The 23,964-nt window shown below is 35.3% G+C and overlaps 2 long non-coding RNA genes and 1 pseudogene across 2 annotated transcripts; 1 reads left to right on the plus strand and 2 right to left on the minus strand.

Annotated features, from left to right (window-relative positions):
• Nucleotides 1–357: 357 nt before the first annotated feature.
• Nucleotides 358–13,819, minus strand: LOC126766438 (uncharacterized; annotated as a pseudogene).
• Nucleotides 10,370–11,462, plus strand: LOC126766440 (uncharacterized). Its single transcript, XR_007668871.1, has 3 exons — nt 10,370–10,656; nt 10,719–10,898; nt 10,980–11,462. It is a non-coding gene; the product is annotated as an uncharacterized LOC126766440 (long non-coding RNA).
• Nucleotides 13,820–20,647: 6,828 nt separating the features above from the next.
• On the minus strand, nt 20,648–22,463 carry LOC126766439 (uncharacterized). Its single transcript, XR_007668870.1, has 2 exons — nt 22,146–22,463; nt 20,648–21,439 (listed from the first exon to the last, which is right to left on the minus strand). It is a non-coding gene; the product is annotated as an uncharacterized LOC126766439 (long non-coding RNA).
• Nucleotides 22,464–23,964: the final 1,501 nt, after the last annotated feature.

Raw genomic sequence — 23,964 nt, forward strand, 5'->3', positions numbered from 1 at the left:
AGAAGTTCGTTGTAGTGATTAACGTAGCCGTTGATGTTCCATTGCATTATTTTAAGAGTCATTGGGAGAGTAGCTTAAGAGCTTGCGTTGTGAGGTGAGAGGATGGTAGGTGCTGTTGGAGATGTGTGGGTATGTGTTGGCTACTGGTAAATTGAGATAGGTTTGATTATTACTGTATGCTAATAGAAAACATAGGTTGAAGAGTGTTTTCCGTTTAAAAGAGTTTGATGTTACGTGTAATGTGACTACTCTTTGGGTATTTGAGATCAATTTAGGTAAGAGGGTTAATATAAATAATGATATTGAGTAATAAATTGTTTTCTTAGAAAGAACACAATAATAGCTTAGCATATATATCTATAGGACTTCCTCATGTTGTAGTTCCATTGTTGTGGATTCGGATGAATCGTCGAGCTCATGTTTGGTTGGTTTTGGTGATTTGGAATTGCGAGTTGCAGAGTGCTGTAATTTCAGTTTAGCTTTCATTTTGTTTGAAATACCTCTGGGAAAAATTTTAATTTTTGTTTCGGTTATACGCTGTGTGGTGGGTTTAGGCAAAGGCTTCGATGTTGAAGGAGTGACGTCGTCGTCTGAAGGTAAGCTTTCATAACTTACTAGTTCTCTTCGTTGCCGTTGCTGATTTATTGTTTTGGTGACGGTGCTACTTTGAGCGGGCGATTCTTGTGTTTGTGCGTATAGAGCAGAGTTGTTACGGGCGACAGCTGAAGATGGTCCGCTATGTTGGTTTCGATCTTTGTATGTGGGTATTGCTTTCCTTCTGTCAACCTTTTCCAATGTTATGATCGCTTGAATCTCTTTCTCATGTACGAATATGGGGCATTTTTTGTCGTATGAGTTGTGGTTGTAGGTTTGGATGTCGTTTTCTTTGCAGTTGACGCAGTTCTTTATGTTTACACATTCTTCGTTGTCTTGGCTGGTATGAAATTCGTTAGCACAGTTAGGGCATATTTTGGCATTTTTGCATTTTTGCATTTTTTTCTATGTGTCCATATCGTTGACATTTTTTACACCTTAGTGGAAGTGGAATGTAAGGTCGGATTTTGATTTTTTCGTACCCTATTGACATTTCAGTTGGCAGAGATATTGAAGAGAAAGTGAGTATAATTAGACCAGTCTCCTTCAGTGAGTCGTTGTTTTCCTTTTTAAGTATTTTCTTCACTTCTGTTACGTTTTGGTTTCTCAATTCATCGAGGATTTCTTCTTCTTTTATACCGCGCAAATCGTTGGAGTAGATGACCCCTTTAGTTAAGTGAAGTGTGCTCGGAAATTTCAATGTGTATAGTGGGCGAGAGTGCCACTAATTTCACTAATTTTTCGGCTTGATTGTAGTTTTTAGTTTTAATTAATATGTTACCATTTCTGAGTTTTTTGCAAGTTTCCACTTCACTACCGGCGGTATAATCGATTACCTTTTTAATTAAGAAAGGCGACACATTTGCGAGTGTATCGTTACTTAATTTTCTGCACATAACCAAATACTTAGGGCCACATGTTTGTTGTTGAATTGTTTTTGTGTGGTCAAAACTAATTAATGGTTGGGTATTCTTTTTCCCGGCCGGCGGTAAAATTGGTTGGTCGAACATTGTTTCTGTTGGGGGGTAAACTCCGGCTAAATATCTGGAGGCACTCGGAGGCCTGTCTTTTTTATGTCACGGACTGTATATGTGGCACTATAAGATTATTGTCTAAGAAAATAGTATTTTATTGTGTGCACAGTGCACAGTAGTAATTAAAGCACTTCGGTTTTGCAAAACAAAAACAAAATACGAACACTTGTAGGCGAAAAAGATAACTGTCCAGCGCGAGAGATGGTCAGAGACTGAATAACGCGTGCTATCAACACAGAAAATGTGAACAAACTGAAAATATGCCGTATTTTCTCTTTATTTTGCTCCATGTTTGCGACGCTATAACTCATGAACGACTTAAAAGAAACGACAATCAATCAAACACGTGTTAGCACGTGAAATGAGCTTTCCAAATCCAAAAAGGTATAGCATGACCCGATGCGACGAATAATACTAGAACTACGCGCTTTTAGCGCCAACTAGCGAAAATACCGCAAGATTTTTTGACAACCTATTACTATGCCGACGGCATTTTCATCTCGGTAATATGAAAATAAAAAGAGCGAGTATTAAGACGGTTATGTTATATTATAAAAATAAAGTACATTTTTAAAATAACATTTTTTCAAAAAATTAATATGTAATATTGTTAATTTGCAGAAAAATTATGCAAATTGGGTTGGGACTGAGCGAACTCTGAAACTAAATTAACTTATACAAGCATAAATCAAAATATCATTCCTCATTTTAAATTTATTATTTTAATTGGTATATAAAATTTATGCCATAATTATTATATTGTAGTCCAAAAATATGAATTCTTATTTTTCCCAGAAATACATTTGTGAAAAAAAGGATCTTTATCCTTTTTTTATTTTCCACACAAAAGATTTAAGGAGTTCAAGAGCTCAAAGCGTGTACCACATCAGCTACCTACCCGACGGCATTTCACAAATGATAAAATTAATTTTTCAAGAGCTTAAAGCTTGCGCTACGTCAGCTCGAACCTACCTAGACTACGCCTTTGCGCAAATGATTATATTATGATAGCAAATGCCCACATACATTAATTCTATCCTGTCGAGATGCCCCGTTAACAGACGGCGTTCACAAGTCATGGTACCAAGACTAGCTAGAAGATAAACTCATTGCGAAGTCTGATGCTGAACGTGTGTACGCTCACGGTAGAGGAGGAGTAGATTAACTATCAGCTGATGTTATGTAAACAAAGGCACAGATGAGAGGTGCCACTGTAGAAAGTCAAGGGGAGTCCGGGGTCGAGTTTTTATTGGAATCCAAGATGGCCGACTTTTAACGGGAAAATGGTTGCATTGTGTTATTTTCTTAAAATTTATGGAGAAGCTGTCCCAAAAATATTGATTATATATATGAAACTTTAATATATTTTCAAAAGAAAATCGTTTCATTTTAACATACGGATAAAGATGAGAACGATATGAGCAAATACATGAAAAATTAAGTTTTTTATTTATGCCCCTTTGTTTATTCTCAAACTCTCGACGAGTCACTCAAGGAGGACGATGTTATGACTAATAAATGGTTATGCATTATATTGCCTTGTTAGTGTTTATGATGATGGTGATGATGGCCGGTGGACGTCTTGATTATCTCCCTTCTTCTTTGAAAAGAAAAAAGGGTGGCCAGCAGGATCACTTGCTAAGCTACTGAGTGAAGTGTAGCGGGAGATTTTAACGAAACTATTGCCAGTTGAGTGAAAGTTATTAGCGGTGTATGTCAACAGCTAACTGGCAATAGTTTGTTATATACTCGCTAGGGTTGGTAATAAGAAATTAGGCACTGGCCTAAACATACCGGCCCCCTTGCGGTGAGCAACAAAAAAAAAAAAATACATATCCATCGACCACCATAACCATGTACAAATTTATAGCACAATATTTCCCTAAATTACTATAAATTAAAGTAAATTACATGGTTATTCCATTGTACTTTATTTCATGTGTGACTTTTTTTCGTTCGTATAGATAAATAGAAATACAAATATAAAAAATCATATAATATACATATGTAAATTCATTTGTGATATTTTTTTTTAATAAAAATCAAATAGCGAGGAAACAAAAAATTAATCATAGACAAAAATTATTTCTAGTATCGGGCCGTATCAGCCGAAAATGGAGCTCTGCGCGAGAAGCTTCCCAAACATTTGTGGCATCACTTGTGGGGTCATGATGCGGGTATAAACATCTGCGCCGAGCACCAAACGTATCGGCGCCGTCTTATAAAAATTGGGATCCGCGAGCTTTATGTGTGTGTACGGGGCTGCGATATCGGAGTCCATCGTGATTGTCGGGCTGATGCGCATATAGTTGTGCACTACCCTTGCATGCGTGGATATCCGGGCATTCGTACCATGTCTGCTTCGCAGTACGAAGAGGCAGCCGTGTTGACCACCGACATGAGTCTGCACTAGTTGCAGTTCCTTTGCGAGATCGCGCGCAATTAGCGATGTAGGTGCGCAGGCGTCTATGAGGGCCCTCACGAGATGTAGGCGTCCTCTTGCCTCAATTTTTACAACCGCCGTAGGTGAAATTGCTGTCGTTGGCAGCAAGGAAGGAGTTAATACGCTGGCTCGATCCACTAGCCCGGCTCTAAAGGAGCTAACCCGGTTAAGCTGAAGAGACCTGGTCTCCAGTCTGGTGGGGTTGTGCGCTTGGCGGCGGTGATGACGACGATTGCGCGAGCGACGTTCATGTCGCAGAAGAGACCGGAAAGTCGGGGTTTCCGCTTCCTCTCACGGTGATGGGCGGAAAGGCCGTATTTCCGCTCCGGATTCAATTAACTCTCCCTCCTCCGGTTCTGGTTGAAGAGGCCTGGTACCAGTTTGGGTGTAGCGCCGCAGTCTTCTTCAAGGCACTGTAGCGAGTCATCTTCCTGAAATTACCATGTTGAAGATTTTTTTGTTGTTTGTTTTTGCCTATCATCTAAGACTGATTGGGTGGCTATATTAAATTGCATAGTGTGGAGGTGGCCTTATGTGGTGTAAAATGCATTACACTAGCATATTGTTGTAAATAATAATAACTTAATAAAAATATTTTGCCTTTAGCATCAAATTTATGTTCGTCATCGTTATTGTTTTATTTGTCGTATGTTTTCGACAAAGTGGCCTGCCACCAAAGGAAATGTTAAATACAATTTGTTATAAAAATTATTTTCAATTCTTACTTGTTAATAAATTACTCCTTGCTCAGTAAGTTCAAGGGCAATGCGTACATGTACTGCTGTAGAAGGAAACTTTCGGTTTGCAACTTCGTTATTTGCTAGCAAAATATATTTTCAAATATGGCATTTGCAATGAATATTACAAAAGAAAAAAAATTGAATTTAAAATTCGGTAAATGTTCAGCAGAGCGGCTTTTCCGAAAACGTGCACCAATTTTCACGGGAAGTGTCTTAAAATACTCGTCTTAAGTTCTACTTTACGAATATGTTAGGCGCGTGCTTTTAAAAGCAATATTTTCTTTGTTTTAATAGAAAAACATCGTATTTCCCGAAATCACTTTTGCACTTTACACGTCTTTAGATGTTAAAAATACGTTTTCTATCAATTATATGCACGTTATTATTGATGTTGTTTAGTTAATTAATAAGAAAAATTGGTTTTTTCATTATTTTTATAAAAATATGAAAAACTTAACAATCACTTCACTTCAACGAAAATGGCAAGGTTATGTTCGAAGTTATGGCATCTCTGATGCAAATTCGAATGGGCACAACTGTTCAATGCTCTCGTGGTTTTAGAAATATCGATACTTTCGTTTATGCAAGAGAATCGATAAAAATGGGAAAAACGTTACATACAGAAAAAATTTTCAATCGTTATTTGTTTATTTAAAGACTTGGGTTACTTACTTATTAATCATGTAATTACTCCACTAAACAATAAGAAGGTCGCATTCGGTTAAATTAAATTTTTTACAAAATTAAAAATATAATTTCAACAATTCAAACAAAACTTAAAAATATTGTTCTTGTCATTCAACCGAATGTGGGTCGTATAATTTCCTTTTTGTTTCAAAAATTCCATGGATTCTTTCACCATGACTAGCAAATTTACGCTTAAAAAAAATTCAGCTAAATACCCTGGAAAATGGGACTCTTTTCGCCCGTACCTTGGTATATTCGCACGTACTTCACGCCATATTCTTTCAATATTTTGTGTGTGTGCACCACTGTCGGGGTCTACAAAATTATACGAATGGTTCACGGTTAAATGCCGAACACCCTTGTCATTCAGACAATTGTATGCCTTCCAACAATCGGAAATGATGGTGGTTCCGAGTAAAATCTTTTCTCTGATTATTTTAAGCAGTGAGTTTTTTGAACGGCTTTCTACAGCTACTATAAAAAGTTTTTTACTGCCGCATTCAAAATCGCCAAAAACCCACTGTCCTTCAACAATTCCGCCTCGGTTGTATTTTCTCTTTCCCATTTTGGCCTCGTCGAATTCTACCATTGTATTTTCACCCCCTAATTTTTCAGAGCTATTGTTGAGCACCCATTCTATCAATACGTCCCTAACAAAGGAACTCTAGTCTACGAATGTCGCATTTCCAAAATGCAACACGTTCGACAAAAATGAATATCTAGGTGGATTTGTAGTTATAAAAAAACTACAAAGTCACACATGTCGCGAGTTGACAATTTTATGTTGCAAAAAACGTATTTTTGTATAAACTTTGCTTAAATGAGCAGCGTACGATTTTTTATTTGCCATTTGAAACTTTTTGCTGCGTTGGCAACGCCAAAAGGAATCGGGGCTTAACGTGCACACCTCGTTGCATGTTGGGCATTTTTTTTTCTGCCAAAACTATATTAACTTCGGTCAGAAAATTCCGCAACTCTTCATCACTGTATTTGATGAAGCTCCGCAAATCGACGTCACATCCAGAACAACTGCTGATGGGCATTTCAGACATGTTCTGTTTATAAAAAATTTAACTTAATATAATATTAGAATATTCGAAATCATTTTATTTTAACGCAAACATGAGAATTTCGTGAGTGGAAAGTAAATTTATTTTTTCAAAAAATTAACACACTTTGCACATATTCTTTTGCGACCGGTCGGTCAGACCAGAGCTATTCTTTTGAAGCGCGGCCGAAGCCGCCAACGCACAACGAAGATCAACGTGAAAAAAAACATGGTACATCCCGGTGTTGGACAGATTAGGGTTATTTTTTTAAATTTAATAATATGTGCAAAGTGTGTTGAAATTCCACTCATCATTTCATTTACGCGTCCTCCTTCGTTGCGGGACATAAATAATATATTTACCTTAATTTTTATTAAATAGCTCTATTCTAACCAAAACTTAACACAAAAGCGACGAATGAAAATTGTCCTGTAACGCATATATGTATGTAAGTATGTACGTACATAAATAATATTGAACATTTTCCTGTCCTCTTTCGTTGGGGACCTAAATTATATGTATATTTACCTTAATTTTTATAAAATATCTCAATATCATATACCGCGAATCCAAATTGATATAAATGACAGTAAATTTAAGATTTTATACCAGGGACCGTAACTCTTATGACTTTTATCAAAAAAATCAAAAAATAAGAGTTATTTTTGATTTTTACATATTTAGATCAAAAATAGAAATTATTTTTGATTTTTATATATTTAGATCAAAAATAAGAGTTATTTCTGATTTTTATTTTTTTTATCAATAATAAAAATCAATTAAAAATTTTTATTTATTTATTTATGCCGTATGTATTACAATATGCTGCATCATTCCAATTTTTATATACTATGTATTAATATATGCGACTTATCCATTATCAAACGTCCAATACACTCTTACGTAGATATATTCACGGTAGCAATGCTTTAATTAAAACAGTATTCAGAAGAAGCAAATTTAGGCGTAGTGACAAAGAAGAAACTGACAATTAAAATATAGAAAATTATGTAAATATCATGCATAATGTATCAGCTATAAAACGTGAATAGAGCGAAATAAAAAAAATTCTAAAATTCTTAGCTTACGTAAAATTTAAAAAGTAATGGTTACTACTGCGAGAGGCTTATAAGTTTTGGCTGCCATTCAAGCCAGTGTTAAGAAGTTTTTTCAGGTGTCAAATTTTACCATCATAATCGATTCTAAATGTTCCTCAGATAAATTATATCTCAAATCTCCCAATATCAATCCGAGTGCTGAAAATGACCTTTCTACACTGACTTGAGTGGCAGGTACAGAATTAACAATTAAAGCTAATTTTCGAAGCCATAAGCCAATAAATTAGCAGAAGTATCCAAACGTTTTTCTTTATATGTAATTATCTATTTCAAAATACGCATTTAGTGACGTAGGAATGTCATCTTCATCCGAAGACGAATAATTCATCTCCATTGACTCTAAACCGTCAGCTAATAAAGATCGAGAGCTTGCAACGGAGCTTTCATCTATTACATATAAGTCTTCTGCAACAGGTGGTGTCCAGCAGGAAAATCGCTGAGTTTCAGTGTTTTGTTTAAATACAATACAAATAAAAAAAAACATTAAAAAAATAACAAACAAAACATTAAAAATATATTATATATTATTACAAATTATTTTAAATTAATTGTCTTAGCTCACCACGTTTACTAGCTGGAGCACCATTTTTTTGTATGATTTTTGGCCGAATTTATTTTCTCATTTGACAACACACGCTTAAATCTGGGGTCTAAGAATAGGGCTGCATACATAGTGTCACATTCAAGCAACTTTGTTTGCCTTTTTTCGATGTGATCCAGAAGTTGTCTGGTCATCTCAGTATTGAAGTCTTTTAGAGTAAAAATAAGCTCTAGCCAATTTTTATAAAAATCTCCGAACAATAAATTAGATTTTTGTAGTTTCAGCGTCACACAGTGTTGCGAAACCGGAATTTTTTGGAAATCATATTGCCTAAACTGTAATTTTAATTGTATCGATGAGAAACTTCTACAGATTGGTCAGAATGAAATCCCAAAAAGAATGAGTGAAACAAAAATTTACACCGAAAAAAATTGTTGGGTCAAAATTTCAACAAAATTCCAAAAAAAAAAAAAAGTTGTTCGAAAAATTTACAAAAAAAAATTATTTTAATTCTTCTTTTATTTCTGATAAATACCCTATGATTAGTTTTTTAAATAAAGTAAAGGGTGGTCCGAACAAGAATTATAAACGTCAAATTTTCATGATTTTTCGATATTTGTTGAAAAACTCTGAAATTTTATATAAAACTAAAATCTATTTCATTTCTTATTTGAAAGGTGGCAATAAAGGCCTTAAAGTCCTTTGAAGTCAATAGCTTCAGTTTTAAGAGAGTTATGCTCATTTTTGTGGAGTGCTAGAATAGATGTAGAATAAAAAAAAAATTTGAAGATACTTTTTTATAACACAGGTATATTTTATTGCATTCTACAGAAAAATTACAAATTATCAGTCATCTTCCAATAAGTTCATTGATTCCTCTGATAATTTCAGGTGTTTCTTCTCCTTCAGTATTCTCCTACTTGTGGTTGCGGGATCAGAATTGGCGAGCAGATAACGTAATATGTCTTCACAATTGTCTTTTCTTGATGTTTTCCTCGCATGGTAAGCCTTGTGTTTCTGAAGTCCTTGTTTCCTGCTTCCAATGCTTCTTCTGATAGTTGCCCAATGGGGACCAAAAATGAACGAATTATTTCGAAAACCAATATGATTAAATTACTCTATTTTTTCTATTTCTATGGAATAAATACTGAGAGTGATATACTAAAATCGCTATAACTCCCAGGAGGGCAGGTATGGGCAGCTGATTTTTTCACAGTTCGTTGAAAACAAATTATGTAACATTTCTATAGTGGTGTGGAACTGGGACTCTCTGGGACTTTTTAGATATTGCTTACCTAACCCAAATTTAAAGGAAAAATGGACCTTTAGTCGGGTTTTCGCTCTAAAAAAGGTGCATATGAAAATGTCTCAAACAACATTCCTTTGTTTTACAGAAGATATTTGTCCAAAGGCAGATTTTTTTTCCGAATAAAAATATCTGTCACCAAAATCAAATGAGATCATTTTGAATACAGCCCTGAAATTCCCTCTTTTCATGAAAATTTTGTATATTTGACTTCTAAAATCAATTAAAAATCAACGGGCCAACATAAAAATAAGCTTTATGTGTTTTTTGTTTACTTGGAATGTCTGTGACAAAATTGCATCATTAAAAACACTGAAAAAAATAATCGGAGAAAAGTTACTTTTCCACTAGCCGCAACACAGTGCGTCAGAGTATTTAGTGGTTGTAGAGGCTGCATAATTTTTTCTAGTTCCGCCCACTCACGTCTTTGGAGTTGGTCGGATAATGGCAAATTTTTACAGCAAAATTCTTTTAAGTGTGAAAGTCGCTTCAACATATTATAAGTGGAGCTCCAACGTGTTGGTACGTCCAATATTGGTTTGAGGGTTTGGCTACTTTTTATACTATGTCTGGAATAGCGAATGCGAAGTTTAAGGAAATAACTTACCGATATGCAGGTGTTCTCAAATATTTTACACAATTCCGTGACTTATTCACTACATTTGTATTTAAACGCCCTATTCTAAAAAAACCTCTCAACTGAGTTGAGAGGAAACATTTGAGAGATTTCTTGTGAGACATATGTTGTGAGGCTATTCTTGCTCAAACTTCATAAGAAAAAAGCTTTAAAAAGTCACCACGTGAGGTAAAAAGCTTTTTGCTGTCAAACAGCTGTTTTAATAAAAATAAGCAAACAAAAATGGACACACAAATGAATAATCAGCATATGTAAGTAATTTTCCAAATTTTAAAATATATATACATATATACAATAATTTCCTATATTCCTAGGCGTGCAAAAACGGAGAGGACAACTCAGGAGCAGCTGCAACATTACGTAATGTTTTGCAAGCAGCATCCTGAGTTGCAACGGGGGAAGCTAACTCCGACCAACCCTCAAGGGCTGTAAATACTTTGGTCGGAGTTAGCAGATAATTTAAATGCCTTAAGAGGCCCAACTCGGTCGGCAGCCAAGTGGAAGGAGGTAAGATAATAAATGCTTGTGTTTGTGTCACATTATTAAAATACATACATATATTTCCGTAGTCATTAATGCATTGGAAACACCAGTTGCGATCGCGAGCGCGCAAACTGAAGACCCATGCGCAAGCGACTGGTGGAGGCCCTCCGATAAGTGGAATGACTCCATTCGAGGAGCAAGCCATAACAACATTTGGGGCAGCAGCGGTGGATGGATTACCGGGTGTTGCGACTTTGGGTCATCAGGTAATATTTTAATTTAATATTTGTCGGACTATATATTTTTTTATTACATGAGGCAATAATTGGTCCGTTTTATACTTACAGGTTTTGCCGTTGTATATAAATACACAAGCTCCAGCTTCCTCGCCAACACCAACATCGCCTGCTCCAGCACCCTCACTAGCAGTCGCATCGCCTGCTCCAGCGCCAACACCAACAGTCGCATCGCCTGTTCCAGCATCTTCACTAGCAGTCACATCGCCTGCTCCAGCTTTTCCTGCTTTATCAATAAATTTTTCTTCCTCGCCTTCACCTCATTTTTCTTCTTCACCATCACCTCCATCTTCTTCTTTATCTCCTCCCATATTATCTTCTCCTATGCCATCGTCTTCTTATATCCCTCCCGAAAAATTGACTGCAGCGAAGATGCTTGGAACAGTGCTAAAAAAAAAAAGGAGAACAGAGAAAAGCGAGAGGAGGAGGCCATTGCTCTACAAAGAAAAATTGTAGAGCAAAATGTGCAGATGGCAGGGGTGCTGGCTCAAATGACACAGGCACTAACCTCGCTGTCTGAGGTTATGGCTAAGTTGTCCCAAAAATTGGATAAATAATAATAAAAATGTAAAAAATGAAATAAAAATGTAAAAAAATAAAAAAAATTAAATAATATAAAATGAATTATTTAAACATATGTAGATGTCTTTTTATTCATTCTTAGAGGAAGTAAAATGTACAGAGACAGACAGTAACTTACATATATGTATTTATATTTATATATATATATATATATATATATTTATAGTACATAACGCCACTGGAGATATATACATACATACGTATATTATAAAGACATAACGTAACGTTCTCTTACTCTAGCACCCTCCCTAAAATTAGGGTTTTCGAAAACAATTTCGGTGTCTTGTGATTCTTCTAAAACTTCTTCGAAGCCAAGGTCTGCAGCCACACCATGCTTCAGTAAAATGTTGTGAAGAATTGTACACGCGGTGTTTTGAGAGGCACCGGAATCGTGACTTCAAAACACCAACGGCTCTCTCAATGGTATTACGTGCTTTGGCATGCAACTTATTGTAACGCACTTCCCTTGCGTTTGAAGGTTCAGCGACTGGCGTTAACAGCCATGGCTCCAATGGATATCCTTGGTCGCCTAACAACCACGAATCACTTTGCGTGTTATAGGTATTTGTGAGGTGCATACGTGTTGGGGATGTGGTCCAAATACCAGAATCATGGCAAGACCCGGGATATCTCGCGTTGACAGCGGTGAACAGAAGTCGATGATCACAAACCTGCTAAAAATGCAAATATATACATATGTATTAATAGAAAGATTGGTAAATAGTTTGTATAATATAGAACATTACGTACTGCTTCTAGAGTAGTGGCGTCTGTGCTTGAGGGTGAAACAATCCCAATATGGGTACAATCGATTGCGCCGATTGTGCCCTTGATCCCAAATTTCGTGTAAAATCTTTAACAAAAAAATTATTTATTTATTTTTATTTATTGATTTATCTTACCCCTTCTTTGCATCTGACACATCCTGCGCGCTTGAAGCGAATTAGATTTCACTTCCCTTAACATCCACAATCACTTTTGAAATAAAGTGCAGAGCTCTTGACACTGAGGATTGGCTCATAGAGAGCATATAATTATTACCAACGCATTTTTGATAAGAGCCATGCCCGTAAAAATATAAACTCGTCAGGAAACGCAGATCAAAAGGAATATTTGACTTCTGCACATCATGCGGCACCAATTCACTTATCAGCAATTTACATAGCGATTTCGGGAATCGAAATGTGTTAATAAATGCAGTGTCTTGCATAGAAAAGAGATCGCTTTTGTCTCGCAAACCCTTTAAAATTTTTCTCCTAGCCCCCGATTCCTCTTCCTCAACAATTGCCGCATATACAAATAATAGTTCCTCCATGCTAATAACACTCAATTCTCAATATTTTAAAAAAGGTCAAATATGCAAAACAAAACAAACACAGATGTTTTGTATTATGATGGCTGCTTTTACACGTCACAGATATTTGTGAGAATAGTGAGCATTTGAGCTTTTGAATTTTCGCCAGAATAAGGTAACCCTCACTATAGTGAGAAACATCACTGTAGTGAGGTTGGTGACTTTTGTGAGGGCATGAGAATAGGGATGTAAGTTATCTAAAAAGTCTTTAACAGCTAACTGCAATGTGTGGGCAGCACATTTTATAGAAATAATACATATTTTCGAATCTTACATTGCACACAATACTTTCGTAATTGTCTTCTATTTCACTTTCACTTTCTTCGCCATCACTATGCAATGATAACAGCTCCACCGCTTTCACCATATTCCTGTCGTTATCAGTGGTTACTGCATAAACTTGCGCCTTATCTATTTTGAAACTTTTCAAAACATTTTCAATTTTAGTAGTTAAATATTGCGCAGTATGTTTCTGCTTCAATTCAAGCATGGCTAGTGTGAATATTTCAAGTTTATTGGATGTGATTATTTGGACATTTACACCCAAAATAGTCCGATCGTGGCGAGTAGGTGTATCTTTCAAATAGTGTAAAATATTTCTTGAGTTTATTTTTGGAATATGTAGACCATCAAATATTGGGTTTGTTAATGTATTAAATGGCTCACTATCAAAATGTGACAAGGGCACTGATTGTTCAGTTAACAAAGTGATGCAAGAATTAACAACTTCATTCACGGACATTTCAACGGTAAATTTAATTTTTTTTTATCGTTTTTGCATGCTTTACTGCTTTCTATTTTAGCCCTTTTGTCATCATATATATCACTATGGTCCTTTTGTAAATGTCTTTTCATATTAGTTAAACAGACTGCACTCATTTTTTTTTTTACAAAGTTTACATTCTCCATTGGAGCCTTAAATAATATAAAAATCACGTATGAATACATTTCGTTTATTTTTTCATTATGAACTTATGTATGTATATCAAACTTTTCCTTTTTAGTTTTATAAATAAGCAGAGCTCATCACAACTTCTCCCTCGCGATTGAATGGTATCATGTAATATGCAATATGCATTGAAATTCGTAAATTGAAAACAACAATAAGATTACGCTAATAATAAAAGGTGTACGCTTATAATAACAAGAACAAAAATGAAAGAACAAGTAATAGCGTTATTTCAAGTTCAGGGGCATAACATTTTGTTGTTATTATAACCGTACACCTTAGTTTTACTTTAAAGCTTAACAGAGATTAAGAAACATATTATGTCACAAATTTTGAATTGATTTTTATTATAGATTTAAAAATATAAAAATCAAAAATAATTCTTATTTTTTGATCTAAAAAAATAAAAATCAAAATTAACTTTTATTTTTGATCTAAAAAAATAAAAATCAAAAATAACTTTTATTTTGACCTAGATATACATATAAAAAACAAAATTAAAAAAGCATACAATATTTCGCATATAGTTCACCTAAAAATCATGATGGTGTAATCAAAACTTTTCTACGATGTTCCTTTATATATGATTTTTTTTATTAAAAATTGTAAAATAACTCTTATTTCCGGTACCTGTTTTATACACATGCGAATAATACACACAGTGTTTTTTGAAACGAAATTCTCATTTAAACAATTCTTGTCGTTATCGAATATCGATATTTCGAAAACAATCAGCCTTGGGCCGAAATTAATTTCGAAAAGTGGTAGTGTTGACCAATTGTGCCCAAATTGATTTCGAAAAGTGGTAGTGTTGCCCAATTATGCCCAAATTAATTGCAAAAAGTGGTGCCATGAATATCGTGCATAACCTTGCCATTTTCGTTTTTTTGTGAAGTTTTTCATGCTTTTTATTGCAAAAAAACATAAAATTAGATAACTCGTCATACATTAATCTTTTAAATTTTCGGTCTGAACATGGTATAAGTTAACATAATTAAATTTGCATATTTATTTAAAATTTTTTTTTTCTCGTGGCGTAGATAATGCTAAAAATTTTAGTCTAGGTTTTTTTTGTATATGGCCTCTCTTGCTATTGCAGCTAAGTTACCGGGATCGATCCTAAATTTAGAAGTTGGATGAAGATCTTTTGTCGGAGGTGGAATTTGTAATATTTGTATGGTAGTAAGTGTATCGGAAAGCTAGGCTTCCGATGTAGCTAGGGAACTGTTGCGTTGAGTAGGGTGTGCATCCACGTTTTTCTCCTCGTAGGATGGTAGTAAGACCAATTTGGCAACCGGTCTTGTAATTTGGCCCTTTTCCGTGATGATGTCGACTACTCACACTCGGGTATCAGCGCCTGGATGTATATTGACAATCCTACCCAATCTCCACTCATTCGGTGGCAAATTCTCTTCCTTGATGACGACAAGCTCACCTGTCCTTAAACTTGCTTTTGGATGTTTCCACTTTGTGAGTTTCTGCATTTCGTTCAGGTATTCGGTTTTCCACCTTTTGCAGAAGGATTGATGTAAGGCCTTAAGTGTTTGCCATCTATTTACGATAGAGGCACTGTTCTCATTTATATCCGGTTCTGGTGGGGCCAACAGATGTCCACCGACCAAAAAATGTTCGTTTAAGGCTGGGCGTAATGGTCGCGAATTAAGGCAAGGCTCAATTCGGCATAAGAGTGTGATGAACTCTTCAAAAGTGTATTTGTGCCTAGACACAATCTTGCGAAAATGACTCTTAAAGCTTTTCACTCCTACTTCCCAAAGTCCGCCCATATGAGGAGCTGCAGCAGGTATGAAATGCCATGTAAGAGCTTGGTGGCTATACCTTCAGATAGTATTGTTGCGAGCATCGGCTATGAAGGCTTTAAGTTCGGACCTTAGGGATCTCGATGCTATCCTAATGTTGACCAGATAGTCTTTCCTAAATGGTAGCGATACAACGTACTTCCCTTATCCCATTTGTAGAGCTCTTCACAATACTTGTCTTCTTTGCCAGAACGAAGCTAACTGCTTTTCCAGCGATATTTCGTTGTAATATGAGACGCATGTGTTGGTTGGTTAATTGTATTAGCACGCCCCGTGACTATCCCACCGAACACTGTCTCTTGCGTAAGAAGTGATCCCAGTACGTTCTTCCGAATGCCATCAAGCATAATCTGTGGATAGACGTCGCCACCGAGTATGACGTCCACGTGTTCATTGACGCAAAACCTTTTGTCCGCCAACGTGAGATCTGGGAAATCCTGCCGAGTTAATGCGCTAATATGGCAAGTCGGCAAGTTTTCTGTTAATTTTGGCAGAACCATCATGTTCGTTGTTATTGATATAAGTGGGTCAATTGGTGAACTTGATCCCACCACTGCCAACCAGACGAGAAAATATAATTATGACTCAACGCTAATGCGTTTCTACGTATATTTTAAAATAATAATAATAATTTCAAAAAAAAAAAAATTGACAATTGTAGCCGATATCGCAATATATTTGGCTTATTTATATTACTTTATTTATTGAATATATTTTTAGCAAACACTTAACAACATAAGTTTACTATAGCTACACTTTATATGGCTCGCCACCCAAGATATTGCTACGCCAACGAAAATCAGTGTGTCAAAAAAAAGTGTGTCAATGTGAAAAAGTGAAGTGTCTTAGTGAAAAATTAAATAAACTTAAATTTACAAAAAAAAAAACAAACAGAAATTTTGTGAAAAAAAATTTCAGAAAAATAAAAAAAATCAGTGCCGTAATTGATTTGTTGTGAACTCAAAATCGAACTAGAAGTTGCACTATTGCAATTAACTGAAGTGCACAAAACTTTAATTTAATATTACCTAATAAAACCTTGACTCTACCTGTATATTCATATATGTATGTATGTATTTGAAAATGTGTTACCGCTAAGAAGTCGTGACAGTGAATATGTTCCGTCGTGCACTGTTACGTTTACCGGATTTTCTGCACTTACGGATTTTTTTGGTTTTGTAATATTTTCACAAAACACTTTTATCCACTCTGCTTTTTTTTTTATACAAAGATTTATACCGCGTGTCACAAATATTGTAATGTGCTATTGAAAAATAACCACGTACCTTTAATTTGAATGTTAGAACGTATGTGTTGAAAATGAAGAATCCGGTGTGCCGTGTTTGCTGGTAAATTTGTGTGCAGTGCCAACCTTTTATGTGATGAAAAATAAAGGTTTCGATGTGCGGTGTTTGCTGGTAAATTGGTGTGCAGCGCCAAAATTTTATCCGGTTCGAAGGACCATGTTTATTCTCGAGGCACGATTACGGTTTTTCCGGCGCCGCGATTTGATGGTACGGATGGATAGAGGAGGTCCTCAGGATTAAAAAATGTATACGCATATACCGTCCTCAGACGCATAGTTTCCGAGATATTTCACTTTAAAGTTCCACAATTTTACATGCAATTTAGTCCTATTTTGTTTTGTTTTGTTTTTCTTCACATGTCATTACAAGTACCAGTGTTGCCACATATTATGTTTTAAAAAAACTATGAAAAATTTTTCTTTTTAACATTTATAAAGAAAATGATACAAACGGTTTTTGTATATTATGTTAATTGATAAATAAAGATAAAAAATAACATTCCTTTGTGTCGAACTACTTTCTGCACTGGCGGCCTTCGGAACACCGGGTATTCATAGTTCTTTGTGTCGAAAAATAACCCTCATCGATCGAACACCGGGGTATTCATAGTTCCTTTGTGTCGAACTACTTTCTGCACTGGCGGCCTACGGCCGCGCTTCAAAAAAAATAACCCTCATCGATCGAACACCGGGGTATTCATAGTTCCTTTGTGTCGAACTACTTTCTGCACTGGCGGCCTTCGGCCGCGCTTCAAAAAAAATAACCCTCATCGATCGAACACCGGGGTATTCATAGTTCCTTTGTGTCGAACTACTTTCTGCACTGGCGGCCTTCGGCCGCGCTTCAAAAAAATAACCCTCATCGATCGAACACCTATTTTAATCAAAAAGAGAGAAAAACTGAAAAACTTTCCATTCTATAATACGTTTTTTCTATTTATTCAATGATTTTACATATATACATTTTAATTGTCAATCCTAATTTAATTTTAATTAACAAAATCCTTAAAATGAAAATCAGGATCACTTATGTCTTCCGCGTCATTTTCATCATCACTACATATATTTTCGACTAAATCTTCTACGGTTTCGTAACGCAACCGTTTCATTTGAGGAACAATATTCGTTAAATCCTCGGACTCCACCGTCGGCACTTCCAATTCCTTCAGTTCCAACCCTTCCTGAAGACTTCCATCTTTATACCCAGGATAAACTTTTCCTATGTCTAACAAAAGTTGCATTATTTGCGAGCCTTTGTAATGCTTTTCTAAAAAATTTTTCCGATAGTCATATAGAGCCATATATTGATGCAGTAATTTTGGGCTTCGGCGACTTTTAAGAGAACTTTTAAACCAACGGTTTTGACACTCGAGGTCATTAATAGTATTGTTTGGGTTTCCCCTCTCCACATACTCCCCAATACTGTGGTTGGTAGTTAAACATTCAGTACCGTCTCAGAAAAGTTGACTTAACCCATGGTATTGCTTTCCTCCATCGGTACAAATTCGGGATGTACCGGGATGCACAAACTTCTTAATAAAGGGCCACAAATCTGCCTTGCTTTTTCCGTTTACGCGGAAAAAGCGACAGATTTTGTCTTCTTTGCAGAGAAGTCCCAATACCGTCATTGTCATTTGGCCCGTAACGCGTCCTCTATTGTATTTCCGTTTCGTTAAAAACGTTTCGTCAATTTGGACTGTTTTGCCCTCTCCCCCGAGACAAAACTCAGCGTTCGAACATATCACCTCAGCAATTTCCCTTAAATAACTGTAGTAATCAACCACAGTGTTGCAGCTCAATATCGGCTCCTCATTTTGCTTTCGCCAGTTCGTCAATTGGGCCTGCACCGTCGTCACGTTCATTTTGCTCACGAAACAGCAAATTATTGCTAGAATTTCTTTAGGAGCCAAACGACACTGACACCCATCCAAAAATGTTCCTCGAGCAGGACTTATGCATTGTCTACAATCCTTCGCTCCTTTTTTCTTCGTTGGCTTGGAATCGCACCTCCAAACCCATCCTAATTTCGCTTTTTTACTCTCCTCTCGTCGCATCTTCTCTCCGCATTTATCGCATAATGGAGGAGTAGAATCCCTTGTTGGAACTAATCCCACTTCCTCTAAAAACAGCAACGATTGTTCATTAGTTTGAACAAGCTGTCCAAATGATGTAAAGATTGAAAAATTCTTCAACTTTGAATTTAAAAACGGATGAGGCATTTTAAATTATTATTTTTACAGAAATCGGAAAAAAGTCGCTATATAACACAATTACTATTTCACTTCGCTTCACTTCAATGTAAAAGAATAACAGTAAGGAAATTCAAACGAATTAGATCTAACGGAATCGAACGGAAAATTTTCTTTGTTAAAAATTTCAAAGTTTCCTTTGGCAATATAAAACCGTTATTTACTAAATATAGTATAATAATATTTTTCTATATTTTTTAAATAATATACTATATAATATAATCCATATTTATATATGAATATATTTATATATGAATATATTATAAATATATCATATAAATATATGAAACACATTTTTGATTATATTTTCAGGACACAAAGTATGGCAACACTGCTATTTGTCATAAATGTAAACACGCAAATCACTTGAAACTTTGAATGTGCAAAATAATTTTTAAAGTATATTTATTTTCTTAAAAAATATACAATTAGTGTAAATTTTTGATAAATACGAATGTGTACAGTGTAATTAAATATATATTAATTAAAAAATATGTGAAAAGTGGGTTAAACATAGTGAAATAACGAGCATTGTTCTTACAAATTTTTGAACTTTAAAGTGAAATATCTCGGAAACTATGCGTCTGAAGACGCAAAATGTTACAACTAAGCAAAAAAAACATCAAGATAAGGAAAAAATTTAAAAGGTCATAAAAAAAAAACTGACACATATGAACGCCAAACCCTTTGAGGGTTTTACTATACTGACCTAATATCATCCCCCTGACTTCGAATTTCTCACCGCCCAGATTAGCTGTTGTACTGTGTTATCAGAATAGTTGGTCGTGAATTCGAGACAAAATTTTAAACTCAATGACGTGCTCGTGGAAGGTGCACGTCGCATTGCTAGCTAATAGTGCCCATACACGAGCACACAAGTGCGTTCGATCGGTATGTGTTCGCTTGCGGTTTATCGTGTATGGGATTGTTCGCGTACCGATCCATGTTCGCGAAAATGTTTGATTTTTTACGATCGGTGCGCGAACATGTTTATCGTGTATGGCGTTGTCGGCGCACAAAATCTCATTTCTCTCGTGTCACCGAACAGTGAAGATCGCGGACGAACAATGGCAAGTGTAAATAAAGATTTTGTATCAGAGTTTATTGATCTTTTAAAAAATGAAGTGGCAATTTGGCAAACGAAAAGTGATAAGTATAAAAATAAAAGTGAAAAAAATAGAAGTTGGAATAATTTATTAACAAAATATAAAGAAATCGATAAAAGTGCTACATTAGAAACCGTCAAAAAAAAATATAATGGTTTAAGATCATGTTATAGACGCGAATTGCAAAAAGTTCGGAGAAGCGAGAAATCAGGAGCAAGTGCAGAAAATATTTATATACCAACACTGTGGTACTTTGAAAGCTTAAATTTCCTTATGGACCAAGAAATTCAAATGGAGGGAATTTCGTCGTTTGAGGATTGTGACGATGAAGAAAGAGTAAGTAAAAAGACAATATATTGTACATTATAAAGTTTTATTTTCACATTTTATAGAAATTTATTTTGCCACTCAACGGCTCCAACTGTATTAAAATAGTTACAAAATTTGTTACGAATGTTTGCAGAATTTTGTGTTATATTTCCATAGTTCGTCGGCTGCATGTCTTCCAAGTGGACACAATCATTGTTTACATCATTTCTTAAGTAAACAGATGAGTTTGTTTTTATTAAGAAATTATGCAAATAGCAACATGCAAGTGTTATTTTAGCACTTTTTTCGGGGTCCAAATTCATAGTTGTATGTAAAATTCTGAAACGATTTGCTAAAATTCCAAATGAGTTTTCAACAACACGGCGTGCTCTAGATAATCGGTAATTAAATATTTGCTCTTCTACATTTAAATTGCGACGACTATAAGGTTTCATTAAATTTTCTAAAAGAGGAAATGCGTCATCTCCAACAAGCACATAAGGTAGAATATCCTCAGAAAGTGACAATTTTTCTGGTTGTGGAAGGTTCAGGAGGCCTTTATCATATTTGTATTTAAATTTTTATTGCCCAAATATCCCAGAATCAGAAGCTCTTCCATTCATGCCGACCTCTACTGCTAAAAACTCATAAATTGCGCTGACTATCGCCATCAGTACTATGCTAAATTGTTTTTTGTAATTATAGTAATAAGATCCGGATTTAGCTGGTTTTATTATATTGACGTGCTTTCCATCAATAGCACCTATGCAGTGGTTGTAATTCCACTTACTTTCAAATTCGGCTGCAATTATTTTCCATTCCTCGGCATTATTTGGCATCTGAAATTATAAAAATAATTTTGTATTTCTTTTTCCTTTCAGGAACCTAACCATAAAAGACAAAAGATCACAGAAAAGGATTTCTTGATGAAAGCAGTGAACTTTTTGGATAAATCCGAAAGCAATCCAAAAAAAGATGAAGCGAGTATTTATGGAGAAGCATGGGCTGTAACATACCGGAAATTAAATAAGGAGCAGCAATTGTTTGCTAAAAAATTGATTGACGAGGCTTTATTACATGGACAATTGGGAAACTTAAACATAACATCATTTATAAATGTTGAAAATCCTCGGCCACATTTTTCGCATCATAACTATCAGCTTTACAACCGTTCATCTACTTCGCAACATTCTTCACATCCAGCTGTACCAATACAAATAATTTCGAATGAAGTTATTTCTCCTTCATCAAGTCAGTCATTCCAATATCTATTCGATAGCCCAGAGTTCCAAGATTTTAGCGAATAATATACATATGTATATACATACGTTTTCAACTATAGTATTGAATACAAAGATAGTACAACAAAGTTTATGTAAAAGCAAATGTGTACCTGAATTAACACCACATTTTGATCTCAATATTGAATTTTTGTTTGTTTATTTAAAATTAATGTATTTAATCTTTTATGTTATGTTATATTTTTTACAAAGTGTCCTTAGAGAATTGACTACTAGTTTATGTATGTATGTATGTATTACTTACTTCAATAAATGGCTTTAATTGAGCAACTATAGCTTCACAGGTCTCTAAAATAATTTTTCCAAGGCATTGGGCTGAAATATTTGTTAAGAATTTTAAATCTTCGTAGGTTTGTCCAGAAGCAAGGAACCTTAATGTTGCAGATAACCTCTCATTTGGCGTAATTGCATCCCGCATTATAGTGTTTTTCTTCTGTATTGCAGGAGTTATTCTGCTCAGAAGAATTCCATAAGTAGTTGCATCCATTCGCAAAAAGTTTTTCAAATCTTTTGCACTACTAATTTCCATATCTTTTAACAAATGTACATGAGAGCGATTATTCCTTTTATTCAACCAATCCGCTACCCAAATCCTTTTTTTTGCATTTTTCTTTTGTTTTTTTTTTTTATGCACATATAAATTCCAAGAAGTGCAACAAAATTTTCCGCTTGCCTGTCACACATTTTACTCAACCAATCCGCCACCTGAATCCTTTTTTTCGTATTTCTCTTTTGTTTATTTTTTTTTCATACACATAAGTATAAATTCCAAGAAATTTTCCGCTTGCCTGTCGCAGATGTTAACTGAGTGAAGAACGAACGCAAAATGGATTTGTGTGTCGTGTATGGGCAAACGAATTCACACAGATCGAACGCACATGTGTGCCCGTGTATGGGCGCTTTAAGCTAAAGTTAAACTTTATTTGAAAAGACTTACCATGTATTTTTTAATTTTTTTTTATAGAATCACCAAAGAAGCTGGTGTAGAACGTTTGATTATTTGTCTGCTTTAAATTGTAGTCCCAAAGCAATGAGCTTTGTGCTTGAGGGTGGAAGCAACTTTTTGAAGAGCAAATACTACGGTGATGACATTCGGATGTTGCACAAGCTATTGTCAATTGCAATGACGCTAAGGATCCCGATACTGCAGGTCACGTTTATCAAGCTATTGGGTAGATTTTGAACAAAATTTAATTTACGTAAAGCTAAACACTGGAAATTGCGACCATATCGTGCTGCGCAATATTATGATGCCGAATTGGGAGAGTGGGAGGAACCAGCTCCACCAAAATCAATAGAACATCGGGAAGAACTACGTATGTTTGCATAAAACTACTATAATGGCAACAACGCTAACAACAACAGCCAAGCAAATAATAAACAACACTCATTAAATGAAAGTTGGTGGCGTTGGTGGCCAAGCAGCGATTTAAAAAGAAACATTTGCATCTACGCGAATTACTATTCGTCTTTACATAAGCGGCCCCTTTACACGGTCATTTTTTTATGAAAACATGGTATGATGCAAAAAAAAACTGGTTTTCGTTTAAACGGTCGAACATGCAATCATACTTTATTCCTCTATTATTTGTGAACGAAGCAACATGGCACGTGCATTAGTTGCAGCACTTGTAATTAATATTTCAGAAGAAGGCGAAGTAGAACAAAAAAAGCAAGAAAGACAGAGAAAAACTTGGGTAAAGCAATGACGATCAAGAAGACCAGTTTTTTCACATACATCAAAATGGGTCGTCGTTTTAAACATTATAAAGATGGCAAAAGCCAACGAAAAATCGCAGAAGCAGAGAAATTGAGCCACGGAACTGTTCAACATATCAGTGGACACTACATTCGTGAAAATCGTGTAGAAAATAAAACTAAAAAGGCCCATAATAAAATTTTTAATGAAGTTGATTCTCGTTGGATAGTTCGGAAAATACGGGAAAACCCTCATTTAAGTGCTATAGCATTGACAAATGATGTGGAAAAATATCTCGGAAAGAAGTGCCACCCGGAAACCGTGCGAAGAATCCTTAGGGAAGCCGACTTCAATGGACGCACAG

The sequence above is a fragment of the Bactrocera neohumeralis genome, unplaced genomic scaffold (assembly GCF_024586455.1).
Source record: "Bactrocera neohumeralis isolate Rockhampton unplaced genomic scaffold, APGP_CSIRO_Bneo_wtdbg2-racon-allhic-juicebox.fasta_v2 ctg1218, whole genome shotgun sequence".
Lineage (NCBI taxonomy): Eukaryota > Metazoa > Arthropoda > Insecta > Diptera > Tephritidae > Bactrocera > Bactrocera neohumeralis.